Source organism: Dipteris shenzhenensis, chromosome 30 (genome assembly GCF_047967505.1).
Source record: "Dipteris shenzhenensis isolate YYH24624 ecotype China chromosome 30, Dip_SZ_1.0, whole genome shotgun sequence".
Lineage (NCBI taxonomy): Eukaryota > Viridiplantae > Streptophyta > Polypodiopsida > Gleicheniales > Dipteridaceae > Dipteris > Dipteris shenzhenensis.
In genome coordinates, this window is record NC_141625.1 from 45,105,426 (window position 1) to 45,125,812 (window position 20,387).

The 20,387-nt window shown below is 43.3% G+C and overlaps 1 pseudogene; it reads right to left on the reverse strand.

Annotated features, from left to right (window-relative positions):
- Window positions 1-11,289: 11,289 nt before the first annotated feature.
- Window positions 11,290-12,457, reverse strand: LOC147882205 (uncharacterized; annotated as a pseudogene).
- Window positions 12,458-20,387: the final 7,930 nt, after the last annotated feature.

Sequence of the window (20,387 nt, forward strand, 5' to 3'; positions counted from 1 at the left end):
CACATTTTCTCTTTAGAAAAAATTGTTCACCCAGTGGATGTTTATTTCAAAGTTTATCTATTAAACATTTCTCATTCCTACTCTAAATTGTCTGCTCTTCACTATGGAAAGGGGTGTTGTAAATATCTTCTACACACACACGCTTTCCCTTGCAACTTTGGACAATTGCACATAGGACCTTTAAGTCATCAAGGCCGTTCTTTGACTTTTTGACAACCTGATCTAACTTGGTTTTCCATTCTCCCCCCTTCTTTTTAGAAAAATTCTTGGGATGTCTGGCTCCATTCAAAGACCCTCAACAACCCACTTCCTGCTCCCTCTCCCGCTTATCAAGCGGCACTCTCTTACTTCCAGGTTTTTGACTTCTTTTCTTTTATTAGGACTCACGATCTCAATGCTCTTGCAAAAAACTCCCCTTTACTGATTAAAACCCTCTCCTTCAATGATTGGGTTAAACTTTTAAAATTCTCTCGCACTGAAACTGACGGCGCTCTAGCAAGATGCTTCTAATCTTTCTACAATTGACCTTAGTGATACTATTGCTCTTAATGAGTATCACTCCATCTTCCACAGCCTCGCTAATGACATACTCATCCTCAATGGCACCTTCCCCCTCCACATCCTTGCCCCTCCCAATAGCACCTTTCACTCCTTCATCAACCTTGACCTACTCTCCCCTCAGAACAAAGCTTCCTTCTCCCAACCTCCTCAACCCCTTGAAGGAAAGGAACTGAAGAACTTTGCCTCATGTGTACCACTTCTCCCTTCCAGACACATTGAAATGAAGGAAAGACAATGGCTTCCTCCCCCACAAAATCATGAAAATTATTCACAACTACATTGCCTCAAACTCCTTTCCACATCTTAAATTAAATCTGCACACACTTCTTTCCCTTTTCAGGTAGACAGTAGGTCATCACACTCAGTGATGACCTACTGTCTCACCTTATATGATGTACTCTACTTGGGCAAAGGCAAGTACACACACACACACGCACACACGCACGCACACACATACACTTCCTATCCCTCCCCCCCTTTTCTTTCACTTTTCCCTATTGCCACCCCCCCCCCTTTCCCCTCCCCACTATCCCCATATTCACTTAACATGGTGTGTGTGTGTGTGTGTGTGTGTGTGTGTGTGTGTGTGTGTGTGAGAGAGAGAGAGAGAGTGTGTGTGTGTGTGTGTGTGTGTGTGTGTGAGAGAGAGAGAGAGAGGGGGGGGAGATAATGAGATAGTGAGACACCAAGAGAGAGGGAGGAGAGAGGGTTGAGAGAGAGTGAGGAGATATCGAGAAAAGCTGATCCAATTCTATCATCAACAAATGGAAATAGCAAGCTCCCCCTTGTGAACAACCAATCCATGAAACATGAAAGGAAACTATACCGATTTCTCGTCAGGATTGCATAAGGTAAGAAGACAACCAAAATTTTTAATATGGATTATGCCAAGAGATGCTATTGTGATTTCATGCCTTATTTTTTTGTGCTTTTGTAAAGGAAATCAAATAGAGGGGGTAGCAACCATTTGGAAATTGATGAAGGAAGACACATTTTGATGTAGATGTTTGGTGCCACACCAGAGAGATTCTAAGCAACATTAAAGAGCAGTGGGGAGATTTTCAACACAAATTACTCACAATAGTAGCAGGTCTCCAATCGAGTCACAATCGAGTCACCAATACTGTCCAATTGAGTTGCAAATGGTCAGAGAGATTGGCTACATGTAATAGGGCTTTTGATTTTTCTTCTATCCTATGATTTGAAACATGTAATGCTTTATTTTTACTTTTCCTTAGATTAGACATGTTTTAAATACTATGTAATCTGGGCATAAATGAAATTAAATTTCTTTAAAAGTTTTTTCTTTTCATTAGGATAGCTATGTAAAATTTTGTAGTTTGCTATTCAAATATTAGTAGCTTAGCTTCTCTTTCTTTGTAACACATGGTTCTATCTTGACTTCTACTTCCCTTGTATCATCAAACATATTAGGTAACTCCAAATCTACTTAATAAAAGTCAATAAAATATAAACTCCAACATCAAATGTGCTTTATGTCAACAAAATTGCCATCCATCGACAGGTATCTTGCCAAACCTCTTCACCAATATTCAATAGCATATCCTCTAATTAGAGTGTCCCTATTTATTGGGAGAAATTCACCCAAATGTCCACTATTAATGGGGAAATTTCCACACAAAAAGCGCCAAAATATCCCCTAATAATTGTGAATTTGAAAAAAAAAAAGAGAATTCCAGAGAAATTTTATCAACTTACCAAAATTTTAGGAAAATAATTCATGCTTTCATGGAAATTGTGTCTGGATCCATTGCCTGCATGGACTCTAGAGATTAGCACTAGTACCATTCTCCACAAATACACATGATTAGCATCAGTGCCATTCTTCATGTGGGATTGTGTAGAGTAGCACTAGTGCCAATCTCCATGTGAGCCTGTAAAATTTCAAATTTCCTTGTGATGATGGCACTGGTGCCAATCTCCATGTGGGTTTGTGGAGAATGGCACCTCTTCTACAAAACTGGTGCTCAAATATTATATGAATTTGGTATGAGCATCCTTAAACAAGGTTTCCCACCATAATCTATTTGCAAGACTTTTTGAGCAATTAACTACCCATTGGAAATGTCCTCCCGATGGACCTGAGTGAGCTTCTTGCAACCCGATAGCTTGCTTGTGTGGCAAAACCCATCGATGAAGAACTCCATCTCCACATTCTTGGTACAATCATCCACCAATCAAGGTGTATTTCCAAGCCTTTAAGGCTAGTTGCCTACTTTTGTCCCGAGGCATTATTTAAAGAAACATACCATTAGATAAATATTCGAGAAACTCAGCATATTCACTCTCACAACAATAATCTATTGCAAACAGTTTAGCATCTTGCAATTCCATATTAACTCCTTGTGTATCCTTAGGTGCTGGTAATCTGGATAAATAGTCGGCTCCCACATAGCTCTTTCTCGGTTTATGAATGATTTTGAAGTTGAATTCTTGAAGCAAAAGCATCCAATGCACACGTCGTCCTTGAATAATAGTCTTGTTGATTAGGTAAAGTAGGGCTTAATGATCCACATAGAACACAAAATGATTTTTGAGTAAATAATGTCTTAGTTTTTGCACACTAAATACCATTCCCAAAGCTTTTCGCTTGGTAGTGCTATAATTTGACTTGGTAGGTGTTAGTAATTAGCTAGCATAATATATGGGATAATCCAACCGACCATCCGACTGAGCTAGAATAGTGCCTAAAGCATAGACAAAAGCATCTACATGTACATGGAAGATGAATCCCATAGTTGGTTGCCTAAGAATAGAATTAGCCATTGCTAAGTTCTTCAAATCATGGAAACTTGGCATCCCATTCAAACTTAGCATCTTTCTTTGTCAATTCATACAAGGGTGTTGCAATCCTGGCAAAGCCTTTGATGAATCTTTGATCAAAATTTATAGACCCCACAAAAGAACATAATTGAGTTAGGTTTTATGGCTCAAGCATCTATTGTATAGATTTAATTTTACCTAGCTCAGTTCTGATGCCATTCTTGGAAATAATATGGCCGAGTAGTATGCAAACTTGAACATAGAATACACTCTTAGATGGATTCAATGAGATACCTACTTGTCTACATCTTAGGAAAATCTTCTCTAGGTATCCAAGATGTGTAAGAAATTACAAAGATATGGTGTTGTAGGCATAAAGTCAACCCTATGGTTGACCAGTAGTACTTGGGTACTATATATACAAAGTACCTGTATTAATTCATTTCTATTAGAGCTTTCTTGTGTGTGCATTCTTGCTCACTTGTGTTCACAGCCTGTCTCCACTTTGTTCCTACATTTGGTATCAGAGCGCTTCCATCTCTAGAGCCCATTCCCATGCTTGCTTCCAGATACCAGCAAGCTTGGTGCTCCAGTGCGCATTCCTGGTTCTCAATTCACCTCTCTAGCTTTTGTTTGAGGTAGCTCCAATAGTACAGTGGCTATTTTTTGATTTTTTGAGGTTCGATTTTGACGTTTTTCGAAATTTCAGAGCTACCCGCATACAAACAAGACTATCCCACACCATTTCAGGCTTTTCTATTTTCTCATCCGTACAGTCTGTACTGATCTATCTGTACAGTTGTGCGATAGTGCCGCGAGTCCGTATGTCTTGTCGGAACTTGATTTGGAGCCCATACGACTTGTTAGAAGGCGATTCAAGCAGTCTTCAACTATTTTTGGGCATTTTTGCTCAGATCTGGACCTTTTTCAGCTCCAACCTCTCCCAGGTGTGTTCCAACACCTCCAGGTGTCTCCATACTTCTCCAAGCTCTTCTCTATACGTGCATTGTGTTCAGAAGTACTCCCAAGAACTTCATTCAACTCCAAATAGCTCACTTCAGCTCCTTTGTCATCTCCAGCTTGCCCACACAGTTAATGGACTATTTTGCAAGTGCTTCGGGCCAAGGTGCACTTTCAATAAGTGTTTTGAGCTATGTATTTTGCTTTGGGACTATTTTTGTAGCCCATACTCTTGCAATCTCAGGTGCATTTGCAGATACTCTGCATTGTTGGGCGCATTTGCAGATACTCTACAGTTGTGGATGCTTTTGAGCTCTATTGGATGCATTTGAGCACTCGTGGGTGCGCTCTTTCAGATTTGGGTTATGCTTCAGTTTGGGATTGCAGTTCAGATTGTAGCGGAGTGCAGTGATTGGTTGATGCCATTTTTGCAGTGATTGCATTGTGCAGTCAGTGGCATTTCAGAATAGCCAGTCGCACTTTGCATTTATAGCTAGTATTAGTGGGATTTGCAGGCACATTTGTAGCCAGTTGCACTTTTGGGACCTGCAGTTCTTTTTGCATGTACATTTGCAGCTTGTGGGTATCCCATTTTGCATCATGTCGACTCTTTCAGATAGTTTTGGCAATTTGTTCGAGGGTGACAAGCTGGATGGACCAAATTATGCCTTGTGGTTATTCATGCTTAAGAACATCTTGGTTGGTAAGGGCTTGTGGGATATTATTAGTGGGGATGAGGTGAGGCGAGCAGGCTCATCTACATCCAGCATAGCTTCTTCGAGTCAGTAGACAGCAGACTACTACAATCCCTCCTGCTAGTCCCATAGCATCGACGGAGGAGCAGAAGAAGTTTGACCGATGTTTTTGATTGCCACAAATGTGAAGAGGCACATTATGACGACTATCAAGTCATGCAAGGATGCAAAGGCAGCATGAGAAAGATTGGCAAACATGTATCATGTTAAGAATGAGACAAGGGCCATTGCTTTGACAAATCAGCTCAAGGATCTCGAGATGTAGGAAGGCCAAGCCATCACTGATCATATTGCTAGGATCACTGATCTATGTGATCAGCTCGCAAGTATTGATGAGGAAATAGAAGACAAGAAGCTCGTCTCTATTACTCTCAATAGCTTAGCGCCCTCATATGGCACATTCATCACTTCATTGACCATTGTTCTCAGGGCAGCCCCACTCTCGTTCGATGAGTTAGTTGGGCTTTTGTTGCAGGAAGAGGAGAGATGCTCAAATTTTGCCAAAGCCTCTCATCAAGGTGAGCAAGCGTTTGCCATGGGTGGACAGGGCAAATTTTAAAAAAAGTTTGAGCCAAAACACAGCCATACAACTTAGCCCAAGGAGGGGAATGCAAGCAATTCAAGCAAAAATCAAAAAAAGGGCAAATGCAATTATTGCAAGAAGTTGGAGCCTTACATCACAGAATGTCAAAAAAGGATTGCCAATGAAAAGAAGAGGCAAAGGGATAGCTCTAGCAGTAATTTTGTTGCCCCCAGTGAAACTCATGCTTCATATGAACATGGTGAAGCTCATCTTGCCCAAGGTGATAGAGATTTTGTGTTTACTACATTTAGTGAGAAGATGGATGCCAAGGGGTATTTGAATGCTGAGAATCAATTAGGGATGCTTCCCTTGTTGCAAGTGGTTTAGCATCTGGAACTAAAGGTATCTTATGTTGACACAACTCAAAAGGAACTCCCCTTAAGTCTATATAGCTCCATGCAAACACATCCTTGTATTTGACAAATAAATCTCTTATCATCTTGATTTAATCCAAAGAAAGATTGGCACTTACCACTACCATACCAAGGTGACACTATATTAGGGAATTTGGGAATTTTCAAATAGTTTGGGAATTCCCAAGATGGTTAAGATTTGGCCACATGGTCAAATCTTAACCCATTGCTTGAAAGTGGAATCCATCCTAAACACCATATTAGGGAATTCTCCCAAGTCCCACTTTCAAATGAGGGTTCAAGTTTTGGCCACATGGTCAAATCTTAACCCCTCACGCTCCTTCAAAGACTGTCCCTCATTTGCTTTGGCATTGCTCGTCTACTCGCAATCTCCTTGGGAAAATTTCAGATCTTCTTCGCCTCCATTTCCCGAGTCACATATTTGGGAAACATTTTTGGCTATTTGGCAGATTTAGAAGGCCTTTATCTCAATACTCCCTCTTTCTCTCATGGGTGAGATATTGGGCGCTTTGGACAATCTGGAAAGAGCACAATTTGGCATACTTGGGCCGCCAGTTTCAAAAGTCATATGAATCTTTTAGAGCCTCATTGCGGCATCTTTATATGATGCCTGCCATGAGGATGATCTGCATGCATCTTGCATTGAGCTTTTCTTTTTATGCTTCTGATCTGTGGGATACTCTCCATTTTTTGGAGACTTTCCCTCTTGTAAAGTTATGACAATATAAATACACTGCACTGGATTTTACCCAAAAAAAAAAAAAAAAAAAGTGTGTGTTAGGTCTATAGGAATCCACCCTGGGAACAGGTAGTGGTTCTGCAAATTGGTATCCAAATGTTAAATGCAATTTTGCATCAGAATGGAGTACGAAATACATAGAGAGGCATAAAAACCCTTAGCATTTACACTCTCCATTTGGAGAGATGAAGAGCCAAGTGAGTACTGAAGGCATTGATCTTATTGGCAGCTGTACTGGAAACATACTCCAATGTCAGGGACTGTTACCTGCATCCATTCAAGAGAAGGTGATGTTAGAACATAGACATCCTCTAGCTTGGGACTACAAGTGTTATAGACCCCGACTGCTTGCTATTGCAGTCAAGAATACGAACCGGCAGTCATCCAAGAGATCTAGAAAATTTGTAGACTTGTAAAAGAAACTCTTAACTAAAGGTGCCAGGCTAGATTGCCCATAAAAAAGGATTGAACATAAAAATTGAACATCTCAATATAATAAGTTGCAACATGACAACGAAAAGAATGATGAAATATAATGAGATGTTTCCAAAGAGAGAGCATTCTCCATTCTTATTCATGAGACCAAACATGAATTCTTTGTTAAGTTATTTCTCATAAATGGATGAAATCATTGAGAATGAAAAGCATGTAAGGAAAAATAGTCACAATGAACATAGATTAGGATGGTAACCAGAATCGAAAGTCCAACAAACAATAAACCACACTCTCAACAGTATAAATATTGGAAAATTCATCAACCCCCGATTCCGACTTTCAAAAGTATAAGTATTAAAAACTACAAATGGAATTGCTACACTTTTCCACTTACATCATAAGAAGATTACATGATAGACTAGTTTAAAGGGAGCTATTTAAAAAATTTTATAGAGGTAGGAAAGATATAAGGCCGTAGTCTTCCATAGTTCCACAGTCTATGCAATTGGAATTACAGGAAATTTCAACAACCATAAACCGTGATAGAGTTCCATAGCCAGGAACTATTGGTCATGCACACATTCAATGAACTAGAGAAAAGAGTTTGTAAATCCTTTCAGCTATCATATGAATATGCAAAGGCAGAGAGATTTTGTTGATAGGAAGAGATAACGATAGTACACTCAATGAAACTAGGGGTGTCGTCACAGACGTAGTATGCTAACAAGCCCATACCCAACCAATTAGATAAAGCATTGCCGAGGGTAGCTGATAGAACCCACGATCCCATACTAATAAAAATCAACGATCACTCGTGATACATCTCTAGTCAAATGTGCCAAGCCAAATTCGCATGCTTATGATAAGGAGAATAAACTAGACGAGCCTAGCCATATTCTCACACTCATGATACGGAGAATAAAGTAGATCAAGCTGCACTGCAATAACAAACTAGAAATCTCAAACCTGGTTTGTGGACGATATAGCATCCTCATGTAGGGAATTCTTGGCACCTTCCGGGCTTAACGAAAAATTCTCCAAGGAAGCATGGATGTGCGTAGCACTGCCTTGAGTCCTTTGAAGGAAGTAGGTTTCAGAGTAGGGCAGAAGGAGAGACATAGAAAACCATTCCTGATTTGCAGGGCTAGCGTAGTCCATGAAGAAGCTGGATGCTTCGCAGAAGACATGCTACAAGTTTATTGCGGAGGCACTCTGGCAGAAGGTGAAAGCAGAGCTACTGGGACAGGCCCAGTTTACCTATTTCCAGAGGGCGGAGCAAGGGAAACCGGTTCCCTGGGCGAAGCTGATGGCGGACAGAATTCTGGAGGTGGCCAAGCAGCTCTTGAAGCCCACGGCAACATCCCGGATGGGGCAAGTCTTATTTCTTTTGTTCGGACCAGATGCGGAACCGGTAGTCCCAGGGTCGTATGTGGAGGTGGAGGAGTCCACAGACGATGCTTCGGACAAGGAGTCCAAGGAGGTGGAACCAGCAAGATCAACAACGGAGGGAGCTCTGACGCCAAGGAACCAGGTGACTCCGGTAGTACCTGCGGTGGAGGTTACGGCGGTAGTACCTGCGGTGGTGGTTCCGGCAGAAGTTCCACAGGGCAGCCAGAGGAGTAGGCCAGCGGTCTCAGCAACATCGAGCCGCATGGCCAGTTTATTGAAAAGAAATATCACAAAGTACTCTCCCAAAATCAAGGGTCATGAATCATTGTCTTTCCCAAGAAAGGGTTGGCTAAGCAAATAGCTGTGCAGCCAACTGCAAGAAGGAACCTTTTACACAGCATATGGAAGAGGAAAGGAAAGGGGAGGAGAGCATGGATAGTCTTGCTGAGGAAGAGAGAGAGCGCTAGACATGAGAGGGAGATGCTCCGTTTGTGAGAGTGGTAGTCAAGGGATAACACAGAAAGGTTGGAGCAGTCACCTATTGAAGACTCCAAGGAGAAAGTTTGTAGGAGAGCTAAAAGGAAGGATAGGGTAGCGGTCCTCATCCTGCGCTCGTAGACAATAAGGAGAGACGAAGCGAGGAAGGAAGAGCTTAGCTTGCAAGCAAGAAGATGGGCAAGATTGGAGGAAACTAGGAAGGCCTGCAGGGTCAAGCTAGGTATACGGGGAGAGGAGAGGAAAGAATATGGGAGCTAGGTGAAGAAAAGTCGGGTAGGTAAAGGTAAGAGAGAGGCATGAGAGCTGCTGGGGCTAAGAGGAAGAAGCCCGAGAAGACTACGCCTCATGAGAAACATGGACATGGAGAGCGGACTATAGTCCTTGCCAACCCAATAATAGTCCTTGCAAGGGACTATAGTCCTAGTGCCCACAACCTGAGTTTGCAAGGGAATACACTCCTTGCCAGTCCAATAATAAAGGAGCTTTGGCATCTTGCTATCTAATGTCAAATTGCAGCCAAGATTGTGAGCAACAAGAAGAAGGCCGAGAGCGGGGGCAGCTTCAATGTTAAAGACCAATGAAGCAAGGTGCTTACCATTAGAGTATGTAGGGGGTATCCAAGGGAGGAGAAAGAGCTCATGTACCTTCTCTCATTAATGGACATCCTATATTAGTTCTTTTAGGGTACCATTTGGAATTTAGCTTCCCCAACAATAGTGCCAATAGGTAGTGCCAATAGGGGTACTGAGGGAGTACATACTAGTGACTAGATAGCCATAATGGCTTTTTGTCTCCATGCTACTATCCCTAGGTACATGCAAATCTCTAAAGAGGATCTCCAAGGTGGGTGTATTTGTACACATGTTAAAGAATTAACACTTCCTAAAGACAGTTCCACTAGATTCCAAGATCTAGGAAAGAGGCCTTCTCCTCAAAAAAGGTACACAAGGATTATAAACATAAAGTTAGAGATGCCCGCAAGGACATAGTATTCACCCATAAATCATGAAGATAGTGCATGTGGTGCTAGACCAAAAGCATGGTAAAATAGTAAAAACTCATAAGAAAAATAAGGCATTTAACACCTACTCCCATAACCGAATGTATGTGCTAATCAGGTTAGGAATATAAGTGTGTGTGTGTGTGTGTGTGTGTGTGTGTGTGTGTGTGTGTGTGCGCGCGCGCGCGTGAGAGAGAGAGAGAGAGAGAGTAAATGTCCATGTGTGGATGAGAAATATGGAGGTGTGTGCACAATAAGAGAAGAGTTAGAAAGTGGTAGTTGTACATGCGTAGAGACGCACACACAATCAAACATGTGTATGGAATTAGCATATGTCCATGTGTGTTCGCAAGGCAAACACACATATAAATGTGTTCACAAGTGTGTGTGTGTGTGTGTGGAGAGAGAGAGAGAGAGAGAGAGAGAGAGTTGTGCATGTTTTGAGAGCCGGCTTTGTTGTGTGAGGCACTAAGGGTTAATCAAGATCCAATTGGAAATTTTCATTAAAAGATTGAGATTTATAAACAAAGCTTGAAATTTTATATTTTGATATTAAAAGTGCTCTAAGATCTCACCTTGAGACCTAGCGGAGCAAGTCTCTAACCCGTCAGTACTCGTTAAACCCAAAAAGATGTAAAAAGCTAGATTCCTTGATAGATAGATATATATATATTAACGTATCTAAAAGGCCAAATGGCCTATGAGACAAAAACAGTTGATACATCTGCTAGTGTTGTCTCATCAAAGTGAACAACAAAATAAATAAGCTGAAAGTTGAGAGCTACTAAAGGTTCTTACAGTCAAAGGGACTGCAAGTGACCCAAAACTAATGAAATACCAAGCAAGTATTACTAAAAAGTACCAATTGATCAACATAGGCAGAAAGCTAATCAATAGAAAGGTTGCACTCTTCTCATGTCAAAAATCCCAATCATGGGCAGCTCTATGATCTCATAACTCGGTGCCACACGTTTCCGGTGTTTGGCAATGATGGCATGGATCCGATGAAGATATGGGTGCCGGGTGCGGGGTCTTGGGGGCCTGGGCCTCCGTGACCTAGATATGGCGATGGCTCGGTCCAAAATCACACCACTAGAGTGTGGCAATCTGCCTGTGTGTGATAAGGTGGTGGTGGCACCATGGGTTTCTGATGGCGGGGAGGGCATAAAACTAGCTGAGGTGCTGGCAGTGAAGAAGTCTCTGAGTGTACTTTATCTGGGTGGGACTGGCCTCGGCTGTCTGTCTCCCAATAAAGTCTCTCTATGTCACTTGAGCTTTGATAAAAACAAACCCAAGCACTTTTTATCTTCGTACTCCATCACCCTACGGAGCAAGCCAAATCCCTCTCTGAATAGACAATGGTATCTTCCTCGGATTTCATAATATACCATGCATCTACATACGTAATGCTCCTCTGTCTCCTCCTCCTGCTGGCATAACTGACATATCCAATCCTGAGGAGCTGTGTGGGTGTATCTCCTTGTCTCTATCCTCAACTGATGTGATGAGGTTCAAATCTGGCCAATAATACTACGTAGCCCGTGAAATAGGTGTGTGTCCATGTATGTTGGCCTAGCTATAAGTTCATATGGAGATAAATGAAGAAAATGGCTCTGGTAGTGTGCCATCTTCTTCCTTAGGGGCTCATGTGGTCTAGTCTAGGTTCTCTCAGTCTCCAACTTGACAATATCAGCTCTAATGATCTTATTTCGGTCATGGCAAGACAAGTCTAACTTGGGACAATCCAAACTGTATTGAAAGGGTGGGAGTGCATCCATTGTCAACTCATGCTCTACAAACCATCTCTGTAGCTGAGCATACTAGTACCATGTTTGACCCTTCTCTGCTAGCTGCCTGGATAATATCATAGCCAACCGTGCATATCTGGAGCTAGGTAGATCCCACAATCTATGTATGCAAGTTACTGCCTGGAACAGAGCCTCAGTCACTAGAGGAGCAGCTACTAATTCAGCTCGTATTATCGGATGTGGTACAGATGACTTGCACCGGATCATGCGGGCAATCAATGTCACTAATGGCCTCTCCCTCCTCCACTTAGTTGCACCCCCTACACTGGGGCCCCATATAGCTACACCATAAAATAGTGTGGCCACCGCCAATGTCTCAAACAACCATAACTTTGTGCATGGCTCTTGGAACTGTACATGTGCACACTGTCTCTCTAGTGCCCCCAAAGCTGCATAGCCTCTATCCAATCTGGCATCAATTGCAGCTCTCAACAAAAATTGTGGACCAGAAAAGTTCACCCTGAGGCACACAAGATCGTACCTACTCTACTGTCTCACCTTTGAAAGTGAATTGTTGTGCTGAGCGCGTCACCCAAGCCTGTGTAGTATTAAATACCATAACCTTGGTTTTCCCAAGGTTTACTGCTGTTAGATCCCTGTCCTCACAAAAAGCCCGTAGCACATCTAAATGTCTTTGTAATCCTTTCGAAGAATTTGCAATCAAAACTACATCATCTGCATAGAGTAGTATGGGTATCAACACTCCTGCTAGGCTGGATCCGGGTCCTCCTATCCTATCGATATACTCTGAGAACTCATCAATGTATATGCCAAATAGTGTGGGAGAGAGAGGGCACCCTTGCTTCACGCCAATAGTACTCATAACTGCATCTGATAGCCCTCTAGGTGCTCTAACTCGGCCCATCACTGTCTCATACAAGGCATATATCCCCCACTACATCTCATGTGGTACTCTAATATCTTGTAGTCTTTGCATCAGCCTGGTCCGTGGGATTGTGTCAAAGGCTCCGCGAAAGTCTAGGAAGCAACAATATATCCTTTTATGATGATGTTTGCCTTCCTCTATGAGTGCCCGGAGAGTCAGGATGTGATCCAAAGTGGTATAACCTTGCCTAAAACCTGCCTGTCCTACCGCTCTGTGTCCATGCATTGATAGAGAATGAGAAAAATAAGAACAAAATCAGCGAATCCCATGCAGCCACCTCTTCACCAATATTGCAAGATTATTGGCATCTCAACAACATAAAATCTTCATTTTTCCATCCTTGGTGCAGTTTAACATGAAATGCTAAATGGCATTTCAATGCAAGAGCTCCATTTGGTCGAGGGTGAGGTAGTCAATAGAGCGAGCGAGAAAAAGCGAGCGGGCCCAATGAAGCGAGCGAGTTTTTTTACAATTCCTCCGATGAGAACAAATTTGAAACCAAACTTACTATAGCAAGATGTTGTCATAATAAGCATACCAATAATCAGACTTACAATCCACCCTATCTTTCACTTGAAGAACATAAACTAATTACCAAACTCATAACATAGATGACTGTTGAAATACCACTTCACCTGCAAAATGCACTAGACCAAAACTTTCCAAATGTGTCCATGGTTCACCTCAACAATTATCAGTCTATGAACAAAATGGTGTTTTAAACCATTTTCTAATCCCCCTGACATTCATCATCAAGAAAGTAGTTGCGCGCATGTGGTTTATCTAATTGGCACTCATCATATCTCTTGTCAGCGGTCATGAATCTTGCCATTTTTTCTGCATAGCATGGTAACAAACTACAACAAAACATACATTTCAAAGGAAAGTAAGTCAAAGTGGAACAATGAAAATAATTTCCAATAAGAAGAACACTTATCATTTCTTTTAGAGTCAGCAAAGTCTTTGCCCATTGCAATGTAATCTCCAACTGTATAAGCAAACAAAGGTGTGATGCCAGGGGCCAAGGAAATGTCAGGTGACTGTGATCGATGGAACACGTATTGCTTCACAAGTCTCGAGATTGATTCTCCACCTATATGCAAAAGCAAATCAATTACAAGTAAAACTTGAGAAAATCAAACATCGCTAAGACAAGACACAACTTCTCTTGTCTCTACCTCACTAGCTTAGATCCGATTTGCGTTAAGCATGGAGAGTGCCAAAGAATGCACAACCGCAACCACTTCTATGGCCAGCATAGTCCTTGTCTAGGCTTGTAGCACCGGGAGGAATTTATACCAAGGATGAGAGCAAGCAGCTGAGAAGGCACAAGCACGTAGGTCGCATATGCAAGAGAATTCGACACTCTGATTTGACAATGCACAGCCAGCATGCTCATGAGATAAGATAGCGCAAGAAATGCTAGAGAGCTGTAAATAGCTTTCAAGAAATATAAACTGCGCAAAATGAACACGCTGGAGAGCCTCCCAATAAGAGCAACATAAAGACGACCAAAGCAAACCTCTATAATTGTGTAACAAGACACAGCAAGCTAGAGGAGAGGACGCCAAACTTGATGAAGGGTAGAGGAGAACCAGCTACTAAGCGATCGAGGCTGAGCTTTTGAGTAAAGATTCGTGCAAGGAATGAAGACGTCAGATTCTTCAATTTCTTCAATATCAATCTGTCTCTAGATTCGTCTCGGCTCTTCTTCCCCTCCTTTGCGACAACCCTGGATCTGCAACAAGTTGAGCAAGATCCAGTCTTGGATCTGCCATGCCCTCCGTGATGCCCATGGATCAAAAACTAGAAGGGGCAGAGGGACACGTGGTGGAAAGAGAGGAGAAGAAGAGAAGAAAAATTATGAATCTTAAAGAGGAGAAGAAGAGGAGAAGAAGAGAAGAAGAAGAAGAAGAAAAGAGAAAAGAAGAGAAGAGAGAAGAGAAGAAGAGAAGGGGGCAATACAGATCTGCCTATCTCCTTAGTGCATGAATTGTGGATAAGCTCGCGGACAAGCACAAGCAAAAGGCCGAGCCATCCTGCCCTCGCTTCGAGCTTCGAGGGCGACCTCTCGGATGCTTTATGAGCAAGGAAACTAACCAAGCTCGAGGATAAGCAAACGCAAAATCCTCATGCCTTGTGCATCTTCATGTTCTTCTTCTTAGTCAGCCCCTTCCACATGAATAATATCATCTTATGCTGCGTGCCCACACAGCAAGCTTTGCTTCAATTCAAGAACTCCATTTTCGATCCCTCCCACAGCCTCTCAACCTGGCTCATCAATCACACCTCCTCCTGCTCCTCAACTCGCAACTCTTCATGCCCACCTTGGTTTGGCCTCGTTTGCCACCCTCAAAATCACCGTGTCACCGGTCTCTCCCTCTCCCACCTTGCCCTTCAAGGCATCATCCCTCCCTCGCTTGCCCAACTCCCATTCCTTCGCACTCTCAATCTGTCTATGAACGGTTTCACTGGTATCATTCCACCTCAACTCGCCAATTAAGCGCTTTACAAACGCTCGATCTCTCTCAAAACAATCTCACAGGACGGGTCCCTAGCGAGTTGAGACTCTTGGGCAAGATGGAGCTGCTTGATCTTTCGGCAAATCTATTGGTAGGGAACATTCCGCCGACCTTGTCAAACTGCTCTGCTCTACTTCAGTTTGATCTCCACTTAAATCAGCTCTCTGGCATCATACCGCCTGAGCTTGGCTTGCTGAATGCACTGGAGAGGCTTTACCTTTCGGCAAACGCACTGACAGGGGCCATCCCGCCGACCTTGTCAAACGTTCTGCTCCCCTCGCTTTCGTTTGTATCTCTTCTTGCATGCTGTTGAATGGTGCTTTAATTGGTTGGATCTCATGTTGGCTCACTTGAACGCTCACGGCCTCAGCCTTAGCTCAGAGGTGACGACGGGCCGCATCACAGGCCCCTCGTCAAAAGTTTTCTTATTCTAACTCCCTATCCACCTTCTTGGATTTCCCATCTTCACGGGTATCCTCTGGAACTTCCCCCAGACTTGGACCCAAATCTGCGGCCCCTCCGTCGATCCTTGCTATCGTATGGCCCACATCTCCACCCTCCTTAAACTTGGACAATTTGCGGCTCTGTTTCCTGTGTCCACCCTCTCTTGGCCTCCATTCTATTCTTTGCTGCTCATCTTGGTCGGTCAATTCCTCAACTTCAGGTGGGTGCTTCGAGAAGATCTCTAATGCTGCTTCAGCGCCTTCACAAAGCTCAAAATGGTTATCATTTTCTTTCTAGTTTTGTTCAGAGGGATTACCAGCGTCATTGTGTGCAGGGTTTATCAGCTTCTTGGAGACGATGTGTATTACGGAGTGCGCTTTGGGAAAGACTACTGTGCTCAGCAACAACGACTACTGTGGGAGAAATAGTCTGCTTTGTATGAGTTCGGCTTTTCTCCAGTCTTGGATCTGCAAGTGACAACCCTCGCCTTTTCACTTTCGATAGCATATACTTACAATTACTGGTACAACCCTTTGACGATCAACATGTGAGCGTCTTGAGCGAGTTTGCTCTCCCAGTGGCCAACCCGTCAGCCGTCTCATCTCACCAAACATGCCCTTCACCAACTATGCTCGAATTGAGAAAGTGAGGTTAGAGAGGTTTGAATTGCCTCATCATGTAGAGGGTATTAGCCCTCAAAAAACCGATTGCTGAACGCAAATCTTACCGAAATAAAATAAGGATCGGTCTCGAACTTGTCGAAAGCTTTCTGACCTGCAGAAGAAGAAGAACAGCAAGGTTCAAAAATCAGCCCTTCGTAATTGCATTGCAAAATATTATGCGTGTATATACTTCCCATCAGAAACAAACTAAGCGTATGGGTTCATATATTTCATGAACCTGAACGCAAGTATGCTATAAATCCATGAGAGTATGTCCTGTAAGCCGCTCTTAGATACAGATTATCCCCTGTAATGGTTCAAAGTTGGTCTACGTTTACATTCCAATTTCTGAAATTTCATAAAACCCTCTTAAAGATTAGCATCGTCATTTTAAGCAGCTCTCCAAACACACCTGCTGTTAGTTGTAACACACACTCCATTTTCGCTACCAAACCGAGGAAAGCCACAGCAGCTGAACTAGCATTGGATATTACTCTTACAAACTTATCGTGTCAATAGCTCTCCACGGGCTAGGGCGCGCGACGAAAAGCAATTCGAAGATCACATGAAGGGGAGGCTGATGTTTCGAGGAAGGTTACTTTCTTCTGGACTGCCTGGGGCCAACTTCCTTCCTGGACTGCCTGGGGCAGCAAAAGAGGCAGCGCGCAGCGCTGCCTCTTTTGCTGCCCCAGGCAGTCCAAGAAGGAAGTTGGACTGCCTTCCTGAGCAAGGTGGCTCGCTGTGGTGGCAGTCCGGAGCATGGAAGAAGGATGGAAGGTCCAACGCAACTCTGCCCAAGCCCCCTCCCCATCTGCCCTTCAACGTCGTCTTCATCCCTGACTCGTTGCCCATCCTCAAAAACTCCTCCCCTTCATCTGCCCTCGCTCGCGTGCTCGCTTCTGAGCTTCTCGTCCATGGTTTCTCCCAAGTCCTCCTCTCCTTACTTCCCCATGTCTCCTGTATCCTCTCTGATGCTCTCTTGTCGTGGACTCATCCTCTCGCTGCCCAATTCAACCTCCCCTCCGCTTCCCTCTGGACCGCCGCTGCTTCCAGCTGCTCCGCCTACTGCAACATCCCCCTTCTCGCTTCCCAAGACTACCTCCCCATTCACGGTACCTGATTTGCTCGCTTTTTGCATCTTGCGATCGAAATTGTGATGCTTTTGGCAAATATAGATCCTTGATATACGTATATCTTTCTGGCCATTCGTTCCCCTGTCGCAGACTTTCTTTTGCATTTTGGGATCGAAATTGTGATGCTTTTGGAATACATCTTTGATATGGATCTTTCCCTCCAAATTTGAGCAGTTTCATTCGTGCTCCTGTCGCAGACTTTTCCGAGCAGCGTCTCATCACCTCCATCCCTGGCCTTCCACCCATTTTTCGAGTCATGGACCTTCCATCCTTCTTACAGGTCAAAAGCTGGATTCAAAGATCACATGAAGGGGAGGCTGATGTTTCGAGGAAGGTTACTTCCTTCCTGGACTGCCTGGGGCCAACTGGAATATCTGATGGCCAACTTCCTTCTTAGACTGCCTGGGGCAGCAAAAGAGGCAGCGCGTTAACGCGCTGCCTCTTTTGCTGCCCTAGGCAGTCCAACTGCCACCACAGCGAGTCACCTTGCTCCGGACTGCCTGTGATTGATCATCTTCCTTATCGTTCTCTTCTAAGCATCTATACGAACATGCTCTCCTAATTATCGTCAGCATGTATCGAATCCGTCCCCGCACTAGAAGAAATTTCAAGGTTTTTTTCCCTTTTGCTCTTTTGCATTATCCCATCCAGTCGTACTCATGTACATGTAGCTGGGACATCGATTGCTCTGTTGGCCATCAGCTATGATTGCGTCGTTCGCTTTGAAAACGATTTGTTAGCACGTATTTGTACTAGTCCTTTCCTAACATTTTACACCATCGGCCAGAGATTCTCTTCTTTCCGCAAGGATGTCTGTGAAGATTGCAAGGTAGTTTCCCACGGATGAATTGCTGGAAGCATGCTTCACGTGTTCATTGTAGTGAAGCGCGACGATCGCCTGTGTTCTAAATTTCATTACTGCACGATCGATTCGTTGTTACTCATTAGGTTGTATTCAGTGAGAAAGAGGACAGAGGCGGGTAGCGAGCCACCTTGCTCCGGACTGCAACCACAGCGAGCCACCTTGCTGAGGAAGGCAATCCAACTTCCTTCCTGGACTGCCTGGGGCAGCAAAAGAGGCAGCGCGTTAACGCACTGCCTCTTTTGCTGCCGCAGGCAATCCAACTGCCACCACAGCGAGCAAGGTTATCCAGCTTCCTTCCTGGACTGCCTGGGGCAGCAAAAGAGGCAGCGAGTTAACACGCTGCCTCTTTTGCTGCCCCAGGCAGTCCAACTGCCACCACAGCGAGCAAGGTTATCCAGCTTCCTTCCTGGACTGCCTGGGGCAGCAATGCCCCAGGCAGTCCAACTGCCACCACAGTGAGCCACCTTGCTTCATATCTCTTTCGGCTCACTTTGCTTCATATCTTTTTCTTGCTTGCACTCTTACCGTTACACTTGCCTCAAAAGAGAAAAGAGGAGTACTTACCTCAAAAGCTCTTTGCTCGTTGATGTTTGTTGAAGGCTGCAAGGAGGTTGATGTCGTTGAAGTTTGTTGAAAGCCACAAGCAGCTCGACGTCACGGCAAGCACCTCGGAAAGGAAGGAGTCGACATCGCTAAACTTTTGAACTGTGGGAAGATGAGAGGGCAAGAATGGAAGGGGGTGGGGAGTGTTGGAGGAGTTTGAGGAGCATTTGAGGGAAGCTTCAAGGTTGGAGAGAAAGAGAGATAAAATCGCTTCAAGGCTGGAGAGAAAGAGAGATAGAATCTGACCCAGCCCACCACGCCATAATATCTCCAGATTTTGCAGGCGATTTTGTAGTAATGATTTTGCAGGCGATGGTCATTATTAGACAGATTTTGCAGGCGTAGCCTTTAGAGAAACGATTTTTGAGGGATTTTGCAGGCCTGGTCATTATTAGACGGTTAGAGAAGACCGCATAACTAACACCTTGTAATAGTGAGGAGAACACCATGTAATGACTCATGATGGAAATAGTAATATTGCTCGTTCATGCAAATGTGAAGTAAACTAACACATTTCGATAGTTTTCATTTTAGATATGGATTTGAAGATACTACTCATTCTAACTATTGCTAGTAAAATATAGTAATTATAAATCTTTAATTTTTTTCTTGATATTTTAGTCTTTCAATACCAATATATAAATTTGAAAGTTACTTCTCTTTTTATTCATTCATTTTTATTCAATACCTTACTGAATGAAATGCATGGAGGCGTCATTCAAGTTACTATATGCATGAAGGCATCTTGTTCAAAGATTACCATTATTCTAAACAAATAAACACATATTGTTCAATAAAGACCTGCAGTTAAACGACCACCTTGGATGCTAATAGTGACATCCATTTGCATTTGACACTTACAGAGACGAACTTGCTTCTCTCCCATAATCCCTCTCAGTGGCTCTTTCAACACTTCTCTTTGCTCCATTCTCTTCGGTCTCCAACACATCTATGCCATTTCTTCTTTTGCCTCCCTACTTTCGGACCCTTTGTGTAGCTAGCTTTTCTCTTGTTCTTTGGTTGGTGTCGTTTAGTGCTACATCTTGGCTCTAGCATTTGAATCATGCCTTTCTCAGTTTTCATTTGCTTTGGAGAACACGAATCATTGACCATTCGTTTTGACACTCCTTTCCTGGAGGTTTCATTGGTGGAGCTTAAGGAACACTTTCACATTGAGAACGAGGACATTGAGCTGCATCAAGAAATCGAAATAGATGAGCTTGCCATTGTACTTCCAGTGGTGAACTTAGAGGATGGTCAGAAAGGGTTCAAGATTAGTGGTGGCCAACAATCAACCTTAAGAGTTCACATGTCCTATAAGAGAGGTACTCATGGTGACTTTATGAATCATGAACTGAATAGTGTGGTTTCACTTATAGAGAGCAT